Consider the following 25,829-nt stretch of genomic DNA (forward strand, 5'->3'; position numbering starts at 1 on the left):
CACATTTCCAAACAGGAAGCAGACTACCTCTGCCCCCAAAATACCAGGATTCCATACTTTTACACTGTACCCAAAGTACACAAGGGGGTCAGCCCCCCTCCTGGAAGACCCATTGTGTCAGGCATCAATTCCCTACTGGAACCACTGTCACGCTACTGTGACATTTTCTTGAATCCCTTAGTGCAATCGACACCAACGTACATAAAAGACACCAAGCACCTCCTACAAGTCTTGAATAACAAAGAATTCAACCCTGCCACACAACTACTGGTAGGCCTGGACGTGGAGAGTCTGTACACCAGCCTCCCACAAGATGCCACTCTCAAAGTACTCCATGACATCCTTATGGCAACGAATTGGGATTACCACACCCCCAGGGCCTTCGTACTTGCCTGCGCCACCCTGGCACTCAAAGAAAACTACTTTGAGTTTGATGGCACCCTTTACCTACAAACAAATGGGACGTCTATGGGCAGTGTTTTCGCCCCCAGCGTAGCGGGACTGTACGTCCACCATTTTGAAGAGTGCCACATAAAGATAGACGCCAACCCCTACATCAACCATATCCTGAGCTGGCGCAGGTATATAGATGATATTCTGGTGGTTTGGCAAGGTTCCCATTCTGACCTGGACAAATTCATGACCTGGCTAAACAACAGGGACCCTTATCTCAAATTCACCAGCACGGCCAGTAACAGCCATCTCCCTTTCCTAGACCTGGACATTACTGTCAAGGATGGCACCCTGATCACGACAACATATTACAAACCAACAGCAAGGAATTCTTTGCTTGATTTCACCAGCTTCCACCCCCGCCCACTCAGAGAGAACTTGCCCTACGGACAATTTTTGCGCATACGCAGAAACTGCACCTACATCTCTGACTACAAAAAACAATCTGCGGAATTGGCCACCAAGTTGGAACAACGTGGTTACCCTAAGTCCATCATCAACAAAACCCAGAAGAGGGCGAGAAACCAGAATCGGGAAGCCCTCCTCGAGACCGTCACCAAAGACCAAGACACTCAACCCGTCACCTGTGTCACGACCTATAACACAGCATCAAATGAAGTGTCAAAGATCATAAAAAAACACTGGAAAATAATCAATTCAGGACAGAGGAAATGGGACATCCCCAGATTTGCATACAAGCGATGCAACAATCTCAAAGACCGTCTGGTCAGTACCCGCCCAAGACCACCACCCCAACCAGCCACCAACACCCTTCTGAATATATGGGGCCTCCCCAAGGTCACCGGACATTACCCTTGCAATAACTGCAGTGTGTGCCACCTCACCACTCATACCAAAACTCTGGACCTGGAGCCCAACAAAATGTGGACTCAACGTAGCCACACAAATTGTAACTCTCGCAACCTTGTCTACCTCATCACATGCACGTGTGGGCTCCGGTACATTGGAATGACCACACGAAAAATAAAGACAAGAATAACAGAACATCGAAGCACCATAAGATGTAAAAAGAACATAAGCAGATTGACCAATCACTTTATTACTCAATGTCACACACCAAATGACCTAACCTGGACGGTCATAGAGCAGGTACCAGAAGGCACCGTGGACAATGACAATAAACTACTGCACGTGGAACAACGGTGGATCTACCGCCTTTCCACATCTACACAGGGATTGAATGATGCCATCCCTTGGAATTCCTTGACCCATCACTGATCGACATCTGTGGTTTGCTTCCCTGTTAACATACCAAGACCATACACTGTCAATTGTTCCAAAGAATAATGTAGATTGCCCCATACTCCCTTTCTATTTAGCCTAACAGTATTAACACCGACATCCTACGTGTCCCCTGACAGATTTGGGACTGTAAGAACACCTGTCCGCCAATAGCACCCCGCACATGCGCGGCTGAGACACTACAGCCCCGCACATGCGCAGACCATACCCGGCCACACTGCGCATGCGCGCACAACGCGCGCTAGCTCCGAAGGCGGCTCTCCACCTTGGAAACGCCCACGCTAATGCGGGCTTACTAACGCGACCCCATGCTAAAGCGCACGCGCCCATAATGCACCTACACTCTCCTCAGGCACCATGACTCGGACACCCGAGTCTTTCTACCATTGCCTCCCATACCTGCAGGTGCAATTGGTTATCCAATTAACCGGACTATTTAAGACCTGGGAAACGTCCACTCCTCACCGGTATGCGAAGGAGGCACTACAGGTCCAGAGCAGGCTCTACCCAGAAAAGCTGTGAGTATGAGAAACAACCATCACGACTCCTGGTAAGCGCTCTTTTCTCCCCTACAGGTCTCCCTAATCAGTGTGGTAAAACGTTTGTCCCCCTAGGGTCAAGCCCTTGCCACCTCTCAACCTTGAGGTCAGACTGAGCAAAAACTAGCGTAAGAGTGCCCTCATGCGCCGCTCTACACTTATGCACAATGTTTTTCCCGTCTTTTAACCACCTCACCCTCGAGTTACAAGTGCGATTCTCACCGTAATGGTACCACCAGTACCATTATATTTTAGTCGCCTATAGCCCACATGAACCCGCTATAGTGACGGCAATCAGATGTGCACAACTTTGTACATCCGAATGACTCTATTTTTCCCTTGTATGTTTTGTCTTTTGTCCATACATGTTATATGTACAGGTGGTCTTGAGAAGGGAATCCCCCTCTCACACATAGATACACTTTAGGGCGTGTAGACACATAGTCTAAAACACACTCCCACTAGTTTACTCACATTCACCCCTTTTATTTTAGGTCCTGAAGAAAGCCAGCATAGTCATAAGGCACTGGCTGAAACATGTTGACCCATTGGATGTGAGAGGTCGTAACTCGCCTCTTACATCCTCCAGCCTTATTTTTTAACCGCTGACGGAGGCCCAGGTATTAAAGTCTAATTCTACCCTCGGGTACTGGGACCCCCGCCAAGCCGTTTTAACATCACTTTCTTAACTATCTTCACTGCACACTCAGCAAAATACCAGCTCCGCTGTAATCAGGCGTTGAAGCACACCCGGGGCACGCTAGGTGCTACTGGGTGGGCCCGATGATGAAGCATGCCACCAACTAGGTTGGTGGGTGAGGGCTTTATGAACACACTCACCAGGTGTTCCCACTCTATGACGAAACATACCAGAGTCTTTTCTTGTTTTTTGTAAACTATAGCAATATGAGCTAGTCTCCTGTTGATTAAATCACATATTACCCCGGGGATAAGGACTAGCTTTCTGGTCCTCTCTCTCTCTCTTGATTCCGCAATGATAGACAGCTTACAGAATATCTGGTTTAACAAGCACCTGCGTGCAGCAGCGAAACAGAAAGTACGAACATGTATGATCTGTTGCCAGTTCAATCCAGGTAAAGGCATCCCGGTGGAACAAGGCGGATTTCATCCTCCTGACCACCCTTTTGAGGTCCTCCAGATGGATTATATCCAAATGGACAGATGTAGAGGTTACAAGTATGTCTTGGTAGTTGTGTGTGCACTAACTAGATGGACAGAAGCATATCCAGTTCCAGATTATACTGCTGTGACAACCGCCAGGCAATTGGTGCGCGCATTCTTTCCCAGATACGGATTGCCCCATGTCGTCTACTCAGACAATGGTCAGCCATTTTCCTCTGAATTAATGAAACAAGTGTCTCTTCTGTTAGGATATTATTGGAAGTTCCATTGTGTACGACACCCTGAAGCAGCAGGCCTTGTAGAAAGACATAATCAGACAATCAAGACGAAACTTGCAAAGATCTGTGCAGAAAAGGGCGTGGATTGGATGGTAGCCTTGCCGGTTGCCCTCTTTTACATGCGTATGGTAGCTCATTCCAGAACAGGCCTATCTCCGTATGAAGTAGTTTTCGGTAGACCGCCAAATATGTGGGGTACGCCTATGCCTAAGAAAATAACTGATGTTGACAGTAACATGCTGACAGATTACCTGGCTTCCTTGATGTCTGCACTACTCTCTTGTCGTTCACAGGTTGCTGCCGCCTTCCCTGACAACACCCAGGTCAAGGAACACGCCATAGTCCCTGGTGATTTCGTCTTCGTGCGGAACTTTGATCGATCAAGCCCCCTTGAGCCGCGTTGGAAGGCGCCGAAGTTAGTGTTACTGACCACGAGGACAGCTATCAAGGTCGAAGGAAGAAAAGCATGGCTTCATGCCCATCATTGCAAACGGTACTTTGGACAATCTGGAACTTTGGTAAAGAATAAAGACATTAAAGACATTACAGACTTTGCGCCGCCTTTGCTGGAAAAGACTCCACAGCAAGAGCATAGGTCTAAGTTACGATCTAGTAAGTCAGACGAGGTTTAATTGTCTAAGTCCACTAGGTGGTGAATCGGTTAGACTAGATTTCTGACATGTATAAGATCGCATACGAGAATAGTAAGAAGAGCAAAATGAAAGAGAAATACTGCAAGATATTACATAGTAGATGTATAGTTTCTTTGATTATTCTTTTTTTACTGTGCATCGTTATAATCTGTGTTAGTTTAATACTACATGTTTGTTTTCCTCCTATTGCCTCACATATGCACTCTTCCATTAACCACACCGTAGAGCATACATTCAGTGAACTGCCACCCCATGAACTGTCATATCGACTTGCCCTGCGTAACAATACTTTCATTCGAATGTTACACCGTTCTCATCAGACCAGCAATGCGACTGATTGCTGGGTATGTGGCCAACTCCCACCTTATCAAAAGACGAAGGGAGTTCTGCCCTTCTTCCCTTTACCGTTCTCCCACAATGGTTCGTGCGGAGCATGGTTTGCCTTAATGACCTCACTAGACAGAAAGTCCATAGTTTACCAGGGTGACTGGATATATGGAAACTTGAATAAAGTAATGAATGAGGCATGTTTTCCAGACGAAGACGGACTTCCCCAAAGGAAGGGAACCGATCTAGAAAATGAAGAGTACGAGCAAGGAAATGCATCCGTTAGTTTTATAATGCTGAATGTTCAGCCCATGCACAATATAGGTCCACCGTTTATTTCAGTCCTACCGGTAAAAGGTGATTTGTGTGTTAGAAAGAAAGGCTCAGTACATATGGGACACAGCGAGTGGAAAGCTGTAGTAGAGTTTAACGATAAAGGACAGTCTTCTTTCAAAGCATCACGCCATACCTATTTCATTTGCGGTCAGACAGCCTATGTACATCTGCCCTCAGACTGGGGTGGGACATGTTATATAGCGTTCCTGCTGCCACCCGTCTTTCTGGCCCCATCCCATTACCATCGAGATTCACGACTAGAGCATGTTAGACAAAGGAGAGAGACCGATGTCTCAGAGATCGATCAGACTGAAACAGCTTGGGAGCAATATACAGATTTCAACAAAGGATTCTTTTTCTTCATAGGTCCCGTCCAAAACAGTAAACTGATACACAGGTTAACAAGAACTCTGGAAGCAGTTGTGAATGTGACTGCTTCTGCTCTGGCGAACTTGACCCAGGAGCAGTCTGCCATGAGACTTGTTGTTCTTCAGAACCGCCTTGTTCTTGACGTCATCCTGGTGGATAGGGGCGGGGCCTGTAGAGTGATCGGCTCCAGTTGCTGCGTTTTCATTCCTAATAACGCGCCATCTGTGTACGCAGCAATAACATGGCTCCACAAGATTGCTCATGATATACATCAAGACCCAGGCACATGGACTTGGTCCAGTTGGCTCTGGGGTGTAATATCGGCTTGGGGATGGAAAGTGTTGTCGTTCCTAGGAATGATACTGCTTATGATATTCGGCTGCTGTCTCTGTCTGCAGTGTGGCCCGGCCATTTGCGGCCTGTGTGCGACTGCCTGTGTTCCACATCCACGTATACAAAGGATCAAAGATGAACAAATGATGCTGTATGATGAAATATACGGTCTCATGAATATAGATGTGTCCTAAAGGGTAAAGTAGGGGACAAGGAGGGAATGAGGAAAATGAAATTTTACATGACCAATATGTCCCCTGCGTGTACCCTATGTTTAATGTATGTGCATGTCACCCATGCGTTTTCCCTTAGTGGCCTGAATAACGAGGCCTCTGCATTTACGTCCTGCATTAGGATGCCAGTCATCAAGTCTCCCATGTAAGAAACGATAATTTTGCATTGAGGCCCATGTGTTTGCATTGTGCACTCTTAAATCAAGACGAACCCATTTTTGTGGCTCAGCCTGAGCCAGTCTCTGAATTAGGGTTTCATGACTCCAGACACTCTGAGAGCTGCAGTTACGTATCCCTGACCTCGCATACTTCTGGCTCAGCCAAAAGAGGCCCAGCACGGGGTGCCAAGACAGTATTTTGCACAACAGTTATCTGCTTGCTCTACAGAATCACATTCCTGCCTGGTGAAGAAGGTAAACAGAACCCGTCTGCAGAGATAGGGCCTAGCCTTTCTGTCTCCGTTTAAGTGAATTACAGAGCTTGCATCAATGGAAAGCCCACGGCCCCCACGCAATGAATGAAGAAATATATGCCCTCTCTGGCTCTTAGTGATGAGCGACCTTTGCTTCAGATAATACATCCCCGGACTCAAGATATCAGATAATACCAGACGTGCTGATCGCCCTGACACTGAAGGCCTCCCTACTAGACTGAATGTCAGCTCCCCCCAGTTACACGTCAGTTGCACGTCATGATCAAGTTGCGCACACAAGTAGGGCAAAGTTCCAGCTGGCCATGCAACCCCCTCCATGTATCCACCCACCTATGACTCACTTATGACTCCTCAAATGCACGCCCACATGCTCTTATCTCTCTTTCTCTTGCTCTGCCTGGAGCGTTCCTCCCTATGTACGAGATTGAAAGTATAAATATTGTACTCAGTAAATAAGGTTTAGAAGACCCTTCCTGAACCTTAGTGGTGATGGAACCGATTCTCCCCTAACTCGAGTTATGGAAATAAAGCCCTTTTGAATCGGACACCACAGACTCTGCCTCTCATTTAATGCATGACACTTTGTTTATTTATAGAAATTATGACAGGGTAATATTTTATTTACCACACAATTTGCAACAACTGAAAATGTTTGTCCGTGACTTCCTTAGCTTGACAATCTCTCTGTCGGTTCCTGACCTTGGTCAAGCCGACCAAGAGTACGAATAGTTCTTTTATATAATTAAGTTTGTATTTTCTTCTTTTTTTAAAACACAGCAGAAACTTTTCACACTGGGCTTTTGCTTTCACTGAGCAGGATTTTGCCAACTGCATAATAAGATGTGCGAGGCCTCAAGCCTCTTTCTCAGTAACTAGTATATAAACAAACACAAAAGAATAATTAATGCAAAGAATTAAAAATCATTCTGTTACCCACCCACCTTAGCTAATTATTAACCGTTAGTCTAGGTTACCTAGCAGAAGCAAATAAAGCAACAAACAGATTTGTGCAACATTTAACACAAAAGACAAAACATGAGCACACAGAAATAAGCACATGCCATTAAGAATAACAGCCGCATTTAATTCTGACAGCACAATAGACAGGATTAGTTTATTATTTCTCACATGCAAGCACTTTGCACATAATGCACATATATGAGCACACATATTAGTTTCCCACGTGTAATGATCTGTAAGTTTAATCTAGGTTGATTAGTGTTTTTTTCTGCACCCATAATTAATATTATTATTCATTATGGAAGTTTGACTTTGCGAGCTGAAATATATTTCTAAATCTCACTCCATCAGCGTCACTTGGATTTGGCAATCTTCTGAGCATTTCTCGCGCGTCTGTCATCACACGCGATCTTACCTACTTCATGGCATTAATTGAATTCTTGGGAGCATTCCTCTGCTGTGAGCCACCCGGCTCTCCGTCGAATATGTGCCGCCATTTTAAGTATTGGGCATCATAAATTAAATATAGCGTGTCTTACTTCAGCGACACGCACGCTAAACTTTAATTAATTAAATTCAGTGTGTCTTATTTCAGCGATGCGCACACTAATTGATAATTATTAAACACAGCGCGTCTCAGTACAGCGACGCGCACGCTTATGACTTTTTGCAGTCTCAGTCTACATTAATTCATAACAGCAGTAGCATCCAAATACAGCCCGTCCAGCTTGTCAGCGACGTGCAAGTTAAACATCGTCCTTATTTAGTCCAGCACGTCTTTCTTCAGCGACGTGCACGCTAACCAATTAATTTTTTTTTTTTAGCTCAGTGCGTGTAATTTCATGCGATGCGCACACTATATTTATTTGCATAATTTTCAGCAGTTTGTGTCACAATCCAGGTTTTGATTTTATCTCAATCTAGAATGCGGTGGGCAACAGTACTATATACGTTCTGCAAAGTATTATTGTGTCCTTTTTGCGGCAGTGCATGGATTAACGTCATTCAATTAAATAGCTATATCATTATACAAGGAGTTAAGTCTGCTTCTGTTTATAAACACAGTCCTTCACCTGTTCCTGACAACGGTGTCTACTTCATTTATTTTAATGTATTGTTTTATGGGGGACTGTATTTAGATTTTCATATGTATTGTACATCATTATATAAGATGTCTTATTACTTTTATGCCTAATTATACATGGGATTAAGAATGTTTTCTGTGGTATGAGTTTTTAATTCGTTGCCTATTTAATATTTACAGTTAATATGTTATTTGAGCATTCTAAAGGTAACTGTTCTATTGTGTTAGTGGTCGTATCCATTGCTATCAATATGATTCATTTTTGGGAAAATTCATGAATTGAAGTATACGTTTATTAACCCGTGTTGTTCCTTTTTGGAATGAATACATATCTTACTATTAATTAAGATATTGACTATCGGATTTCTGACCTCTAGTACATGATATTAATTTAATTTAATTTACAGTGCTATGCATTAGCATATTAGCGGTAAACAGTCATAATATCGATTCCAAAATATAGAATGGACATAATATCGAAGTAAAAATATAGAATGGACAAAATATCGAATGGACACAATATAGTGGTTAAAAATATCGAATTTAAGGTAAGTAATATCGATTTTCAAAATAAAGAAGTCAAAATATCGAAGTATACAATATAGGCATTAAATATATCGATTTTTAATAATATCAATTTTTTTAAAGTGTTTTGTATGTTAGTATATGTGTGAAAAGTGTATATTAATTTTTGTAATGTATGTTTAATGTATTTTGAGTAATGAATTTTATGTTATTTTATTTTTGCGTAATTTAATTCTGTAGCGGGTTGTGGGTTTATAGGGGAATAGGGTGGGAAGTAATTTAATTATATTAAATTAAATATTAATTTTTAGCAATTATTATTAATTTTTAATTAAATTTAGCTTTCTAGTTATGTAACGGGTTGTGGGTTTATAGGGGAATAGGGTGTGAAGTAATTTAATTGTAATTAATTAAATATTTTTATTTATTTATTGGTATTCATTTTGAATTTATTGTTATTTTTTAATTGGTAATTAATTTTTATTATTTGCCAATTAATTTGTATTAATTGATTAATTGTTAATTATGTTAATTTTCTAAATTTATTTTCTGTAGTGGGTTGTGGGTTTATAGGGGAATAGGGTGGGAAGTAATTTAATTGTAATTAAGGGAATAATTTGTTTCATTTATTGGTATTGATTTTAAATTTATTGTTAATTAATTTTTAATTGGTAATTAATTTCTATTAATTGGCAATGAATTTTTATTAATTGGTAATTATTTTGTATTAATTAAATATTTGATAATTATGATAAATGTTTTAATGTATTTTCTGTATTGGGATGTGGGTTTATAGGGGAATAGGGTGGGAAGTAATGTAATTGTAATTAATTGCACTTTTGTGTATTGATTTACTGTTAATTTTTAATTGGTATTAATTTTTATTATTAATTAGTTTTTGTTATTGAAAATTAATTAGTTGTTAAATAATTACGAATAGGTTATTAATTTTTAATAACTAATATGTAGTTGTATTTCTAATTAATTATTACATAATATTAAATTGGTTATTAATTTCAATTAATGTTTTATTGGTATTGATATTTAATTTATTTTTAATAATATATTAAATCATTACTTTCCCTACTGTTAAACTCACTGGAGTGGGAATAGTAATTTTCACCCTCCCGCTATCCAACGCTTTCCCTACTGTTGCACTCTCTGGAGTGGGAATAGTATTTTTTACCCCTACGCTATCCAACGCTTTCCCTACTGTTGCACTCTCTGGAGTGGGAATAGTAATTTTTACCCCTACGCTATCCAAAGCTTTCCCTACTGTTGCACTATCTGGAATGGGAATAGTAATTTTCACACTCCCGCTATCCAACGCTTTCCCTACTGTTGCACTCTCTGGAGTGGGAATAGTATTTTTTACCCCTACGCTATCCAACGCTTTCCCTACTGTTGCACTCTCTGGAGTGGGAATAGTAATTTTTACCCCTACGCTATCCAATGCTTTCCCTACTGTTGTACTCTCTGGAGTGGAAATAGTAATTTTTACCCTTCCAATATCCAACGCTTTCCCTACTGATGCACTCTCTGGAGTGGGAGTAGTCATTTTTACCCCTACGCTATCCAACGCTTTCCCTACTGTTGCACGCTCTGGAGTTGGAATAGTAATTTTTACCCTCCCGCTATCCAACGCTTTCCCTACTGTTGCACTCTCTGGAGTGGGAATAGTAATTTTTACCCTTATGCTATCCAACGCTTTCCCTACTGTTGCACTCACTGGAGTGGGAATAGTATTTTTTACCCCTACGCTATCCAACACTTTCCCTACTGTTGCACTCTCTGGAGTGGGAATAGTAATTTTTACCCCTACGCTATCCAACGCTTTCCCTACTGTTGCACTCACTGGAGTGGGAATAGTATTTTTTACCCTCCCGGTATCCAACGCTTTCCCTACTGTTGCACTCTCTGGAGTGGGAATAGTAATTTTTACCCTTACGCTATCCAACGCTTTCCCTACTGTTGCACTCACTGGAGTGGGAATAGTATTTTTTACCCTTACGCTATCCAACGTTTTCCCTACTGTTGCACTCTCTGGAGTGGGAATAGTAATTTTTACCCCTACGCTATCCAACGCTTTCCCTACTGTTGCACTCACTGGAGTGGGAATAGTATTTTTTACCCCTACGCTATCCAACGCTTTCCCTACTGTTGCACTCACTGGAGTGGTAATATTAAATGTTACCCTCCTGCTATCCTACGGTAAAATAATGTACATTTTTTTTGCATAACTTAAATTAATTATATCTTAATTTTAAGGTTATTTGAGTATTTTTAAGTATGTTTTAGTTAATTATATTTATTATTTCATTAATTTTAAATTACTTTTAAGACATTAAAAAAATTCGATATTTTGACTGACTATATTTTTTACAGACTATATTTTGGATTCGATATTTTTGTACTTACCTGTTTGTAGATAGGAATTTGATATTTTGGCATTCTATATTTTGGTGACTATATTTTGGTAAGTCTATATTTTGTCATTCTATATTATGTCAGTGATCCCATATTAGCATGTGACTTTCTACCTTTCTTCAATTTAGTGTCTGTGGATTTGTCACCCATTTGTTTTCTACCTGTTATTTTTTCTATAGTATTTCGCATGTGACTTTCCACCTTTATTTAAAATGTTTTCCCGTGGAATCGTCACCTACACATTTTAGTGTATGATGTTTTACTTTAAATTATAGTACTTTGCATGTGACTTTCCACTTTTACTTAAATTACTGCCATGGATTAGTCACCTACATTGTCCTAATTTACAGTACGTTGTGCACATGTTACTTAGTAGGAATTGTAATTAAGTTAAGTATGTCTTGCAGTAGCTATTAGCTATGATTTTCTAAGGGTGTTTTTCATTTCCACAAGCTACCTGTGAGTGACTTACTACCTAAGGATTTATTTTAATTAGAGTACCCCTTGTGCTTTACATTTTCGCCATTCTTTTTAAATTGTTGACATCTCTGTTACCTTCACCGTGCTGGTCTGGCCAACTAGTATGTCCTGTTGGTGGCATAGAATTCAATCTCATGCATTCTGCTTAGAAACTTTAGTGCAGATGTATGTAGTGAAACAATCTCATTTCTTTATTTTATTTGAAAAGGGGGAAGAGTTAGTCATATTGGATTCATTTATGCATTTATTGAAAGTTTCAATTTTACAATGTCATTTTCAATTTTAGAATGACCCTTTAAGGGGGAAGGTGGTGTGGTATTTTGGTTTGGATGCCATGTACCTCTCCCCCTTGCCTGTCTTGCTGCTCAGCCTGTGTGGATGAATGGTGGAATGTTGGAGTGTGTGATGTAATGATAGAATGTGTGGGATGCCTGGTGGATGGATGGCAGTTGGGAGAGAGGGCTGAGCAGCAAGAGAGCTGCTCCTGGTGGGGCTTTAATGATCCTATGATTCAAGCTTATAATTCATCAATAAACCTACTTGAATAATCACATCTCGGCTACAGCCTATCTTATTACGGAGTGACATTAGACAGTCTAATATGAGAACCTTTGAGTGACACTTTCTATGAAGTAAAACCAAGCAATGAAGCCTATATAAAGAGTGAAATATAAGAAATGGGCCAGTTTGATTATAAGAAGCTCTAAAAAAGACCTTGAAACTGCTGCAAAGCCCCTAAAATGAGATTTCTGACGTAGGAGCTATTGATCAATTTCTAATAAAGCAGGGTAGTGACTTAATAATAGGAGTAGTAAATTACATTCACAGAAGTATCTGAGGTGAAGGAGGTCAGATGTAAACATTCCATCATATAATTTATTACAGATTGCTTATGCATAGTTTCACACATTCTAAATTAGGGCAGCCTTGAGGGAATGCATGGGCTAGTCAATGAGACCCTCTTGCATAGGCTTCAAGCCCCATAGCTAAAGGACTGCATCATACCATATCTTCATGGCTTCTTACTCTTCTGCCTGCAGAACTGATTACAAAAGTTCCCTTAAAGAATATCACAAGTTGTGTAAATCGGCTAGAGTCACGTATATTGCTAATGGATGTATGTCATGACAACGTGGGCTTTACACCGTGCTACCATTACAACGCATCCATCTCAACGCAAGTCGTTACAACGACTTGCGCTGTAGGCACTGGATTTAGGAATAGTATGATTAACTATTCCAACTCCAGCCTAAGTAACAGTAGGGAAGGTGTTGGAATAGTAAATCATACTATTCTTTAGTATATAGCGCCATCCAGCGCAAGTCGTTGTAACGACTTGTGTTGTGATGGCTGCGTCGTAATGGTAGCGCGGTGTAAAGCCCGCGTTGTAATGGCTTTCTCCCATTGCTAATACTGTCACACAGGCCCAAAATTGCTCGCGCACTCTCTTCTCGGTCATAAAGAAGTTGACTGGATATGACACTGTCCCTACTCCACCGATTCTTGATGAGGCGCAATGTGACTCTATTGCAGAGTTTTCTTATAGAGAAGGTTGAGCTCATCTACGGTTCTTTGGATTCTCCTCCCCTTCCCACAGAACCTGCTCTGCTCCCTGATTCCATTTATAGAAGCGTGTCTGACTCGGGGGCTAATCTTGATGGCTGGCTACCATTTGACGATGAATCTTTTCTTAGTTGTCTGACAAGTATTAAATCGGGCTCTCCACGTGATCCTTTGCCTGTTGAAATCTTGAGGCAACTTCGCCCGGACTCCCTTAATGTTTTGAAAGAGCTCCTCAACTCTTCATTGAGAGAGGCCTCTGTCCTGCCTGAGTGGAAACACGCAATGATTATTCCACTCTTAAAAAAAGCTGGAGCTGACCCCACCCAATTATCAAACTTTAGGCCTTTCTCTCTGCTACCCGTACTCTCCAAAATTTTGGAAAGACAGCTAACTCATTATGTGGAAAGTCTGGGTTTCCTTCACCCATCCCAATCCGGCTTTAGGGCCAATCACTCCACTGAAACTAATCTTCTTGGAGTCACCGAGAAACTGTGTCACTGTATCGATCGTGGAGAGACATCTGCACTCATATTATTTGATTTAAGTGCGGCTTTTGATACGGTGTCGCATTCCATGCTTCTCGCATCTCTCCGGTCTTTGGGAGTTGAGGGTCCTGCCTTGGCTTGGCTTGCCTCCTTCCTTGACAGCCGTACCTTTCAGGTTTTCTCTGCGAAAGCCTTTTCCAAAATGTGTTCCTCAGCGTATGGTGTGCCGCAGGGGTCTATCTTGAGTCCTTTACTCTTTAATATCTATGTTAGACCCCTGGTCTCCATTGTGGAGAAAGCGGGCCTCTCTCTATTTTCATACGCTGACGATACACAAATTATTTTTTCTCTTTCGACTGTGGAAGACGGCAGCATTTCAGTTTTTAAACAAGGAATGAACAAAGTTTCTGAATGGACGCGCTATAACTTCTTGAAACTTAATGGGGACAAGACAGATGTTATCTTGGGCAAGGGGAAGAATTTATGGGGCCCCCAACATTGGCCCCAGAAATGGGTTTTCTCCCCCTACCTGTTGCCCAGGTTCGCAACCTCGGATTTCTCATTGATGAGAATCTCTCTATGCGGCAGAAAGTAGTAAAACTGGCCTCTACATGTTTTACCATCCTAAGATGGCTCCACAAAATCTTATGGATGCTTCCTGCCTCTACACAAAGGACTGTCGTCCAGGCCTTAGTTATCTCACACCTGGACTACGGTAACATTCTTTATCTTGGAGCTGACCAAGAAACTCTCAGAAAGCTTCAGGTTGTGCAGAACGCAGCTGCACCTCTCCTCTGCCATGTTCCACGGAGAGTCTCCATTTCTCAATCTCTCCTGGACCTCCACTGGCTTAGGATTGCTAGCAGAATTAAGTTTAAGGCCCTTTGCTACATATTCAAGATCAAACAAGGCACTGCCCCTGTATATTTACAGGCACTGATTCATGCTTATCATCCCACCCGTTCTCTGAGATATTCCTGCAAAGGTGTTTTTGTAATTCCTCAGTTTAAGTTGGTGAAAATGGGCGGTCGCTCGTTCTCCCACTTAGGCCCTAAGATCTGGAATACCCTGCCCACTGCTCTGAAAACTGAAACTCTCTACCTCAGTTTTCGCAAAGGACTTAAGACATGGCTCTTTCAGCAATGATTCGTGTTGTTCTCTCTTATTCTTCAATTCTGTCCCTTGGCGCCGGGAAACCCTTTGTGGGTAGTTGAGCGCCTTAAAAGTTAAATAAATAAATAAATAAAATAAATAATGTACATGAGGCTAAAGAATTTAGTGATTCACTTCAAGCCTAAAATCATACCACATTGCTCTCCCACACAAACTGGGAGATAAAAAGGTGCTCCGTAAGAGGCATAACTTTTAAAAAAGAATACCAAAACAATCTCTTTCATTATAAAACAAATTCTCAGGCTGCTTAAATCTTCAATTACATGGCCCACTGCTCACAGGAAGTAGGTTGGCTGAATTAAAAAATATAAACGTTGAAAAATAATTTCTTAACCAGTCATGATGCAATACAAAATCTTCAGTCATACATGCGATGTATGATTTTCTCTAGAAAAAAACATGCCTGTAGTGGGCATCCAAAAAGAAATCTTCCCCCTGTATTGGATTGACCTGCGCCAATTTCAAAATATTTTGCTTATGCATTAATTGATTAACACTCAATATTTTTGCTTAAATGTGTATTTTAAGTGTTCTGTATCAAGATATCTTCAAAAAGTAGAGTGTAAAGAAAAAATATTTGTCTTATCACCCGATATTTTCCATCAAATCATCCAAAATATCATTTGAATCACCCTTGAAGGAAAAGGAGGTCAAATAGACAGTCACCTAAAACAGGAAATTATTGCATCCACCATGTTTTTGTACCAGTCCAAGACACGACCCCCATTACCCAAATCATAGGATAAAGAAAATTAATTTGGAGCTCATTCAGTTTCAATAAGCATGTGACTATATCTTGTCAATAAACGCTACAAGCATGAAACTGGTAGGGCAATATATTATTAGCAGGCAGAGACACAAATGGAGCAAGCTTCACTTGAAATCCAAAACAGTCATTCCCCATTTGCATATATACCTCAAACGTTTTCAAACTCATAAAATTGGTCAACATTGACAAACATGTAGTCAATTGGATTTGAACACCGACCATTCAGAAAGTACAAGTCGTACACATCTTCTTTAAAATGTATTCATACCAAACAAATCTGAGCTAACATCATCCCCAAAAGCAATTGAAGAACGTCCAGTTGAAAGAAAATGTCCTAGAAGATTATTGTATGCTCTTAGATTGTCATACATAACATACAAAGTTGTTACATTTTCCGGCCTGAGTAAAACTTCCTGCATGCTTCTCTCCTCAATTACATTTTCCATGTGAGAAGTGGGGGTTGGGCTGGGTTAGAGACAGCATCTGTCTGTTACTTCATAACAGTTTCATTATAGTAAACAACGTACCCAGGACCTGGCTGAGATGGTCGCCATAGCAACCCACCTTTTTACCTCGACCTGGCTCACACTGACTGCACTGGCTAGCAACTGATGCAGTGGTGGAGAAGTGACGGAGCACTATGACCTGCCACACTCTCAACAACTGAACTCGACTTCTGGGTAGTGAGAAGGAGGAGCAGGATGCATGCATACATGCAAGCATTACAGACCACACACACAAAGAGGCAGGACTTGCAAGCACTCTAGCTACAGATACCTGAATGACAAATAAAGAATGTGACATACACTGACCTGTTTCCGAGTACTTCTCCTGGGTTGGGGGCCCATCCCAGGAGCACAACAACTGGCGACGAAGGTGGGATGCACCATAAGGCAAGTGCATAGCAACAAGGAAACGTGTGATTTGGGAAGCGTAACCCCAATTCAGGCCCTGTGACCCCAACAAGCTTATTTTACAAAAGCAGAGGCCTTCAATGCACGATCCAGTGAGCACAACCTTATCTCAGGGTAGAGGTTTCTGTGTCTGAGTGAGACCGCCAAATTTGAACCAGGGCCCAGAGCGCGCCCCATAAGACCTAGCGGCAGCTCAGAAGCAATCACACCCACCTGCAGTTGGAACAGACCACCCCAGAAGGTTGTTTGAGCGAAGTCTTTCGAGTTCTCGGGCCATCTTCAAGGCAGGCAACTCCCTATACAAAAAAGTAGGAGTGGCCATTTACGATTTCAGAAATACATGTACTAAGATAAATCAACATCACGAGCCATGAAGAAGTGGTGTGACCAGGCTACAGCTACGATGGCCGAGAAAGGCATTCCTAGTGCCATTTTTTGATTGCCCCTTCTCTTTGATCTCTCAGATTCACAAACAAAAGGTGCTAGGTAGGAAAAATGGATCAGCTGATTGGATCACTACCTGTGAGGAACCTGTAAAAATCACTTGGAGAACAAGCTAGAGACTGGTTCCTCAATTTAGTTGTTGATGAGTCCTACTCATCTCATTCCCACCTGAATCCATCCGCACATACCAAGGTCTAATAAAATGCCTCACCAACAGCTTAGATCCACAGCAAAACATCTACTTTGAATGGTGAACTTTCAACACAGCATGCCAGAGAGCGGATGAATCACTAGACGATTTCACAACGAGACTGCGCAAGCTTGTAATTTATTGCAAATTCGAGAAATTCAACAACAATGAGGCAAAAAGACTGCGAATTATCGAAAGGTGCTACTATACTGGATTTCGAACTAAAATACTGAAGGAAACTTACACTTCAGACAAAATACTGGCCAGGGCAAGGATTGATGCCAGGGCCACATCATACGCGTTCACCATGGAGCGCGGCTGAGTACGAACACTCAAACAAGTTCATAGGATGACGGGAGGAAGTAACAAATGTGATAAACATGCACTCGCAACAACTAAGACTGAAATAGCATGCTATCAATGCAGACTGACATAACTTCATATTGGCACATGCACAGCCATGGGTCAACAATGTTGAAAATGCATTAAGGACAACTACTTTGCTAGTGTCTGTAGTGGGAGTCTCTGGAAACAAGAAAGGGGACAACCGGACAGGATGAGAGCAAGCTTGGGTCACCATGTAATACACATGGACACATTTGATCGCAGTCCCTCAATGGATTCTGATTCTCTCTCAGCACAGATGACCAGTGAGTGTCATGACAGAGGCAGCGACAATGGAAAAGCACTTAGAGTACGTACAAGCACTGGACAAATAAGGAGATACAAAAGACTGCCACAGTAGATATCATGGTGGGACAGGACTCAGCTCCGTTCGCACTGGACAGTGGGGCCACATGCAAAATCATGTAGGCATCAGAATACAGCAAAATGGAACCAAAACCCCACCCACCTGTCACCGTCAAAAGTTGATGTCTTCCAATGGGGTGCAGGGTGCCCAGTGACGACCGTAGCAAGTTCTCAGAGAGGTTCACACACAAAACAGTGTCACTGAGAGAAGAAATACACGGCTTCAAACAAGACGTCCCAGCGCCGTTCCTCCTAAACAGCATCACAGCACAACTCATGGGATTCCTAGCCGTGACATACAATGTGAAAACACATCACAGCATCTTAAAGGAGTACCCAGCTATTTCCAAAGGGCAGGGGAAACTAAGGGGCACACGGGTCGCCCTTCCTATAAATGACGCAATTTAACCTGTGTTGCAAAACCGCCACCGAGTTCCAGCACATCTTCAACCCCAGGTAGAGGAAGAACTCAAAAACCTGCTTGAACAAGACATCATCGAGCCAGTTGATGGCCCGACTTCATGGGTGTCCCCAATAGTTGCTGTCCCAAAGAAGAACACACTTTGAAACCAAGGAGAGGGGCTCTACTGATCAAAAGGGACAGAGCACCTAGGTAACTTAGTAGTTAAAAACCAAATTCCAAAGGGAAATTTTGGTTTTTAACTGCAAAGAAGAACACACACAAAATATGTATCTGCTTAGATATACATCTACCAAATACAGCCATAGAAAGAGAGAGACACCCCATACCCCAACTAAATGACATGATCAGCTGTCTAAATGGAGCCTGCATATTCTCCAAGCTAGATCTCTTCAAAGGATACCATCAAATAGAACTAGATCAATAGTCACGATACAGCATGACATTCTCCACACACCTGGGACTGTCCCGCTACAAATGGCTAATCTTCGGGGTCTCCTCCACGGCCCAAAATTTTCAGGGAATGATTAGGAGAGTGATACGGCCTGTAAAAATCAGTTTGAACTACAGTGTTGATATCCTGGTGTTCGGACACACAGATTTCTATGGGAAGTGTGCAGTAATCGTGAAGAAGCTGGACTGACACTAGGGGCCCGATGTAGGTAAATCTTTTTTACCACTTCTTAAATACCGATTCATACCGAATCGGTATTTAAGAAGTGGTAAAAAAGAGGAGGGCAGATGTAGGTAATTTTATTTTTATAATTATCGAATCGGAAGGAATCGAATCGGTAATGCCCATTGATTCCTATGGGCATTGAAGCCCATAGGAATCAATGGGCATTACCGATTTGGTATTTACCAAATCGGTAAATACCGAATTTTGCAAGGGTGCAGGGGGTGTCACTTTGACACCCTCTGGCACCCCAATTACAGGCATGTGTGCCATGTGGCACACATACATGCCCTAAGGGCATGTCTGTGTGTCACTTTGCACAGGTGTGCATGCACAGATGTGCATGCACACCTGGATTCGGTATTTTACCACCCAATTGGATTGGGTGGTAAAATACCGACTCCTAAAGGCCTGTGGCACTGTTTGCAGTGCCACCTACATGTGATATTTACCGAATCGGTAAAATTACCGATTCGGTATTTTACAGAATCGGTAAATTTACCGATTCGGTAAATTTACCAATTCTGTAAAAAAGGTCCACTACATCTCAATGACCCATTTAACGGTCGGTAACGGCCGAATTCGGCCATTACCGACCGGTAATGGCCACCTACATCGGGCCCTAAATGTGGACAAGTGCGAGCTAGAGAAGTCAGAACTCATATTCTTTGTGCATATCTTATCCTGGGAGGCATGCAGCCAGACCCGAGAAAAGCCAAAACACTCACCAGAAAAATAGCCCCAACTGATGTATCAGATTTCTGGTCATTCTTGGGGTTAGAAAGCTACTGCTCCCGGTACATCAAAGACTATGCCACAGTAAGCACTCCACTGTGGGAGATCACCCAACTAGGACAGCCATTCACATGGACTGCGGAGTGTACAAAAGCATTTGATGACATCAGGGCAATGAGCGCATCAGCAGACCACTTTGCCTACATTGATGCGTCCCTGTGCACTGAACTCACAGTAGATGCCAGCCCCATGGGACATGGGGCAATAATGGCGCAACACAAACCTGGGCGTGAATCTCTGAGATAAATAGTTGCATATGCAAGCAGAAGCCTAATGGAAGTAGAAAGGGCATATTCACAGCCTGAAAAGGAAAGCCTGGCAGTTATGTGGGCTTGTTAAAATTATCATATGTTCTTGTCCGGAAAGCTGTTCATAATAATGACAGACCACCAAGCAGTGGTCGATCTACAGCCATTTGAACACAAAAACAACAGAGTAACAGTGATAAACTATGACTTTAAGGTAATACATAAGCCAGGGAAAGATCACAACCGTGCCAACTATGGGGTCGATTACGATGGCAGACGGAAGGACGACCGCTGGCCTGGAGTAGGCGGAAAATGCCTTTTACAGTCCGCACGCCGCGGATAGTCCGTATGGAAAAATTTCCGGCCGCCGCGGAAGAACGTGAACCGCTGCGTAAATACACCCGACCCCACAGCAGACGTAACCAATCCAGAGACACCGCCGTACCAAATGACGTCTCAAAATCACGATGGCGGAAACCACACAGCAAATCACAGCGGAAAACCACCAGCCCAAACACGGCGGATCCACCACAGCTGAGAGGCAAAACATTGCAGAGAGACACACCACAGTCAGACCACCGTCATTGACCCAGCTCTACACGCATTCCCGCTACTCTTCGTGCTCCACCACCAGCAAGTCATAGACCATCGCCGCCGCCGACGCAGGTACGCAAACACACCAGCCTCGGTCGGTAAGGGAGTACCTGCCGGGGCGGTGACGTGGGGAGGGGGAGGGGCAGGGTGGGGGTTAGTAATGTATGGATAATGGATGTTTGCAGGTAAGTAAACATATAAATAAATCAAATGCCTTACGTAGCATACACTGCTTCGAATATGGGTATGCAGTGCACGCAACGAAATTCATTTGATTCATATATATGTTTACTTACCTGCAAACATCCATTATCCATACATTACTAAACCCCACCGTGCCCCTCCCCCTCCCCACATCACCGCCCAGGCAGGTATTCCCCTACCGACCGCGGCTGCAAAACACACACCACGCACGTGTCGAAGCCCCTGCCCACAACAGAACCCCAGGTCTGGACATGAACACACATACATGCACCACCAGCAAAACCACCTGGGCACAACTGACCCCATTCACCCAGAAATACACACGCACCGCGAACAAACAGCCACACAACGGACAACGTATCGTAGCAGAGCAGACAACGGAAACCATGCCCACAATCAACTAGGCAGGCAGGCAGGCAGGCAGGAATGGCTAGGCCACACAGCTCACATGTCCACATACACACATCAATGCACAAGGCATACCACACATAAGGAGACATGCTGACCCACCCTCAGGCCAACCCCACATCTACCCCACTAACAGACAGGGGCCCATAACCACACACCACAAAAAACAACCCTGCTGCACACACATTAACAACTAACACACACACGAAGAGCCCTGACATGTTGACAGACAAAGTCGAGACTGAACAACCTACTGGGTTTCCACAAATCATGAGTGAGACACATGCACCATATGAAAAACATCCACATAACCTGCAGTGCATGGGAAGCCACTGTTGTCCCAAAATAAGCCCCAGAGTGCCTCCCCCACCCTTACACATTCCACAGCCACATTGTAATGACTGTCACCCCTGCCAAACGAAAGGAAACAGTGCTGGGCAATGGTAATGTGAAAGTGGCAGACACAGCATGTACGACAGCAGCAATATATCATCAATGCAAGGAGACAACCAGGAATGACACAGATAAACCACAACACAGGAGTAACTTGCTTTATTGCACATCATAGAGGTTGACATTGTGAGTAGCCAGGAGCATGCCCACTGGTACAGAGCAGGTACATCTGAGGCAGCATATGAGAGGGGCAAAGTGCATCAACAGTCCATGGTACAGAGCGGGTACATCTGAGGCAGCACATGAGAGGGGCAAAGTGCATCAACAGTCCATGGCACAGAGCAGGTACATCTGAGGCAGCACATGAGAGGGCACAATGCAGCAACATAACAGCAACAGGGCAGTGTGCACAACAGAGCAGGTATATCTGAGGCAGCACACGGACGTGTGTCATACAGACAGTCACATGGAGAATAATATTGCAAGGGTGATTAAAATGGACAGTCCAGACATCAAGTACAATGACATTTGAGTGATGGGAAATGTACCTCACAGCACAGAATCAGGTGGACTGTGGGATGCCGTAGCTTCGGACACAGTGGCAGGACCTGATACAGGAGTGTGAGAAACTGCCACAGCTCTAGTGGCTGATGCATGAGCGATAGACCCAGACACACTGGCAGGACCTGAGACAGGAGTGTGAGAAACAGCCACAGCTCTAGTGGCTGATGCATGAGCGATAGACCCAGACACACTGGCAGGACCTGAGACAGGAGTGGGAGAAACAGCCACAGCTCTAGTGACTGACACATGAGCGATAGACCCAGATACACTGGCAGGAACTGTCCCTGGACAGTGACCAACAAATACAATGCCAGCATCTGAGACATGAGAGTGGAGGACACACACAGTGGCAGTACCTGAAACAGGAGAGGGCACAACTGACACAGTGCTACTACATGAGGCATGACAGCGAACAACAGATACAGTGCCACTATCTGAAACATGAGAGTGAACTGCAGCTGATCCACTAGGACCACTGAAATGATGAGCCACAGGGCTGTATGGGCCAGGAGGCAGGGTGGCTCTGGGAGCTGGGGACAGCTGTACTGGAGCGATATTGTGGTGTTCAGGTGTCACTGGTGTGTGTTTCCATTTCTTTGGGATTTGAAAGGCCACCCTAGACATGTCTGGACTGGTAAGTGGTGCGGGCTCATCAGAAACATCACCCATCAAAGGCGGATCATGTGCTGGTGGGGGTCTGCTCTCTGAGGACGTGCTGGACCCTGCTTGACGCTTGCTCTTGCCCTGCCTTCGGCCCTCTGCATCATGTGTAATGGGGGATGCAACAACAGTGTACTCCTTCCTCTGCTTCACCGGGGTGTGGATAGGAGTAGAGGTATGGGGGACTCCACCTCACCAACACCAGCTTTAGGGGATGCATGGGTGATGGATGTATGTCCTTGGTGGATGACCTGTCCATGGGAGACGCCTTGGCCCTGGGAGGTGTCTGCTCCCTGGAAGGTGCCTTGGCCGTGTGAGGCGCCTTGGCCTTAGGAGGTGTCCTGTCTTTGTAATGTGCCTTTTCCGTGGGCGGTGCTCTGTCCCTGGGAGGTGCCCTGTCCATTGAAGGTGCCCTGTCCATTGTAGGGTCCCTGTCCTTGGGAGTGTCCCTGTCCTTTGTAGGGGCCCGGTCCTTGGGAGTGTCCCTGTCCTTTGTAGGGGCCCAGTCCTTGGGAGGTGCCCTGTCCTTTGTAGTGGCTCCCGGTCAACAAGAGAATCACCTTCCGTCTCCTCACCCACGCACACAAAGCCCTTCACAACCAAGGCCCAAGATACCTCAACAGCCGCCTCAACTTCTACACTCCCACTCGCCAGCTCCGATCGACCAGCCACCCCCTCGCCGCCGTCCCCCGCATCCGAAGAGCCACCACAGGAGGAAGGTCCTTCTCCTACCTGGCCGCCAAGACCTGGAACACCCTCCCGACCCACCTCCGCCTGACCCAAGACCACCTCGCCTTCAGGAAGCAGCTCAAGACCTGGCTGTTCGAGCAGTAGTGGACCCCCTCCCCAAAGCGCCTTGAGACCCTCCGGGTGAGTAGTGCGCTATATAAATGTTTTGATTGATTGATTGATTGATTGATTGGTGCACGGCTTCCGCTTTTTTGGAAATCGCTTACGCTTCCCGCGGTACCTGTTTCCATTGGTTGCATGTGCAAGGACCATGATGGTGCATCATTTGAAAATCATCACTCGCTGGTCTGGCAATGGCGGAGCACGCATTCCGTGGGGGCGGGGCAGGCTAACAGATACATTTGAATGTGCAAGTAGAAATGGCAGTTGGTATCCCCCTTTCCAGTCACATAGCAGTTGGTATCCCCCCTTTCAGTCACATAGCGGAACCCATTGCCGGGTGCGGGCGGTGGGTGTCGCTATGTGTTTTGATGTTACCGTGGCATGGATGGCCATGGCCGGGTACCCACCGCCGGGTGCGGGCGGTGGGTGCCGCTATGTGTTTTGATGTTACCGTGGCATGGATGGCCATGGCCGGTCACCCACCGCCTGCACCCGGCGGTGGGTAACCGCCCGCACCCGGCGGTGGGTACCCGGCCATGGCCATCCATGCCACGGTAACATCAAAACACATAGCGGCACCCACCGCCCGCACCCGGCGGTGGATTACCGCCCGCACCCGGCGGTGGGTACCCGGCCATGGCCATCCATGCCACGGTAACATCAAAACACATAGCGGCACCCACCGCCCGCACCCAGCGGTGGGTGCCGCTATGTGACTGAAAGGGGGGATACCAACTGCCATTTCCACTTGCACATTCAAATGTATCTGTTAGCCTGCCCCGCCCCTGCGGAATGCGTGCTCCGCCAATGCCAGGCCAGCGAGTGATGATTTTCAAATGATGCACCATTGCGGTGGCGCACACATGCGGTTGGCAGTGTGTGACCGTGATGGACCTTGACCATGCAGCCAATGGTACGCACAATTGAAGTGGCGAGGATCATTTTCAGTGATGGCGGGCGGCGTCCCTGACCCGTTGTGTAGACACACTGCATGTCTCCGCACACATGTAATAAAGATAGGTGTACATGTGTGTCAGGGCATGTCTGGAATGCCTCAAAACACATCATGTTCTGTCAATGGCCCGTGTCCACGTGTCTCATCAATGTCCATTTGTTGCATGTGTGATCATACTATTGACATTGCCAGTGGTTAGCAAACGACAGTGATGTGAGCTCAAGTTGCGTCAGATGTGCATGGCAATGTGGTGACATCTTGTTTTTGAGGTCACACGTTTCAAAGTGTACACATCTACACAGTCCATTAAGGCTGTGTACCCACAGTTTGATCCAGTCGTGAGTGTGTGTTTTGTGTGTGCAAGTAGCAATGATGGGGGGATTCATGCATTATGTGTATGCGTTTGTGTGTGGTCTCTTGTATGTCAATGCCTGTCATGTGAGCATGCACAGCATTGTTGGTGGTGTCATGGGTGCATGAAGACAAGGAGGGTGTGTTCCAGGTTCTTGTTGTGAGTGCACATCCATGTGTGTCTGTGGGGAGGCTTGACCACACATGGGCCCTCTGTAATGTGATGTTGGCTGTTCTTTCAACATATGTGCATGTACCATTGTACATGTTTGCACACAGGTTGTTGTTTGTGGGTGAACGTTGTGTGTGTAGTTAACTGTAGTGCCTTATATTTCTGTCACGTCACACATACAATCAGTGTCTGCAACATGGATTATTTGTGGTGTGTTGGTCAAGATGTGATAGTGTGGTTCAGCTGTGCCTTATTGTACAATTGACATCTGCTCCCATCTACTCACACACAGGAGGGCTCCAAATGTGCATCGACCATACACTGTGCTAGAGGACATGGTTGAAGAGGAGGTGATCCGCAAATTCCGGCTTGACCGGCCGACATTGCAGGACCTCGTAGCACAATTGGCACC

Source organism: Lissotriton helveticus, chromosome 7, assembly GCF_964261635.1.
Source record: "Lissotriton helveticus chromosome 7, aLisHel1.1, whole genome shotgun sequence".
NCBI classification, from domain to species: Eukaryota; Metazoa; Chordata; class Amphibia; order Caudata; family Salamandridae; genus Lissotriton; species Lissotriton helveticus.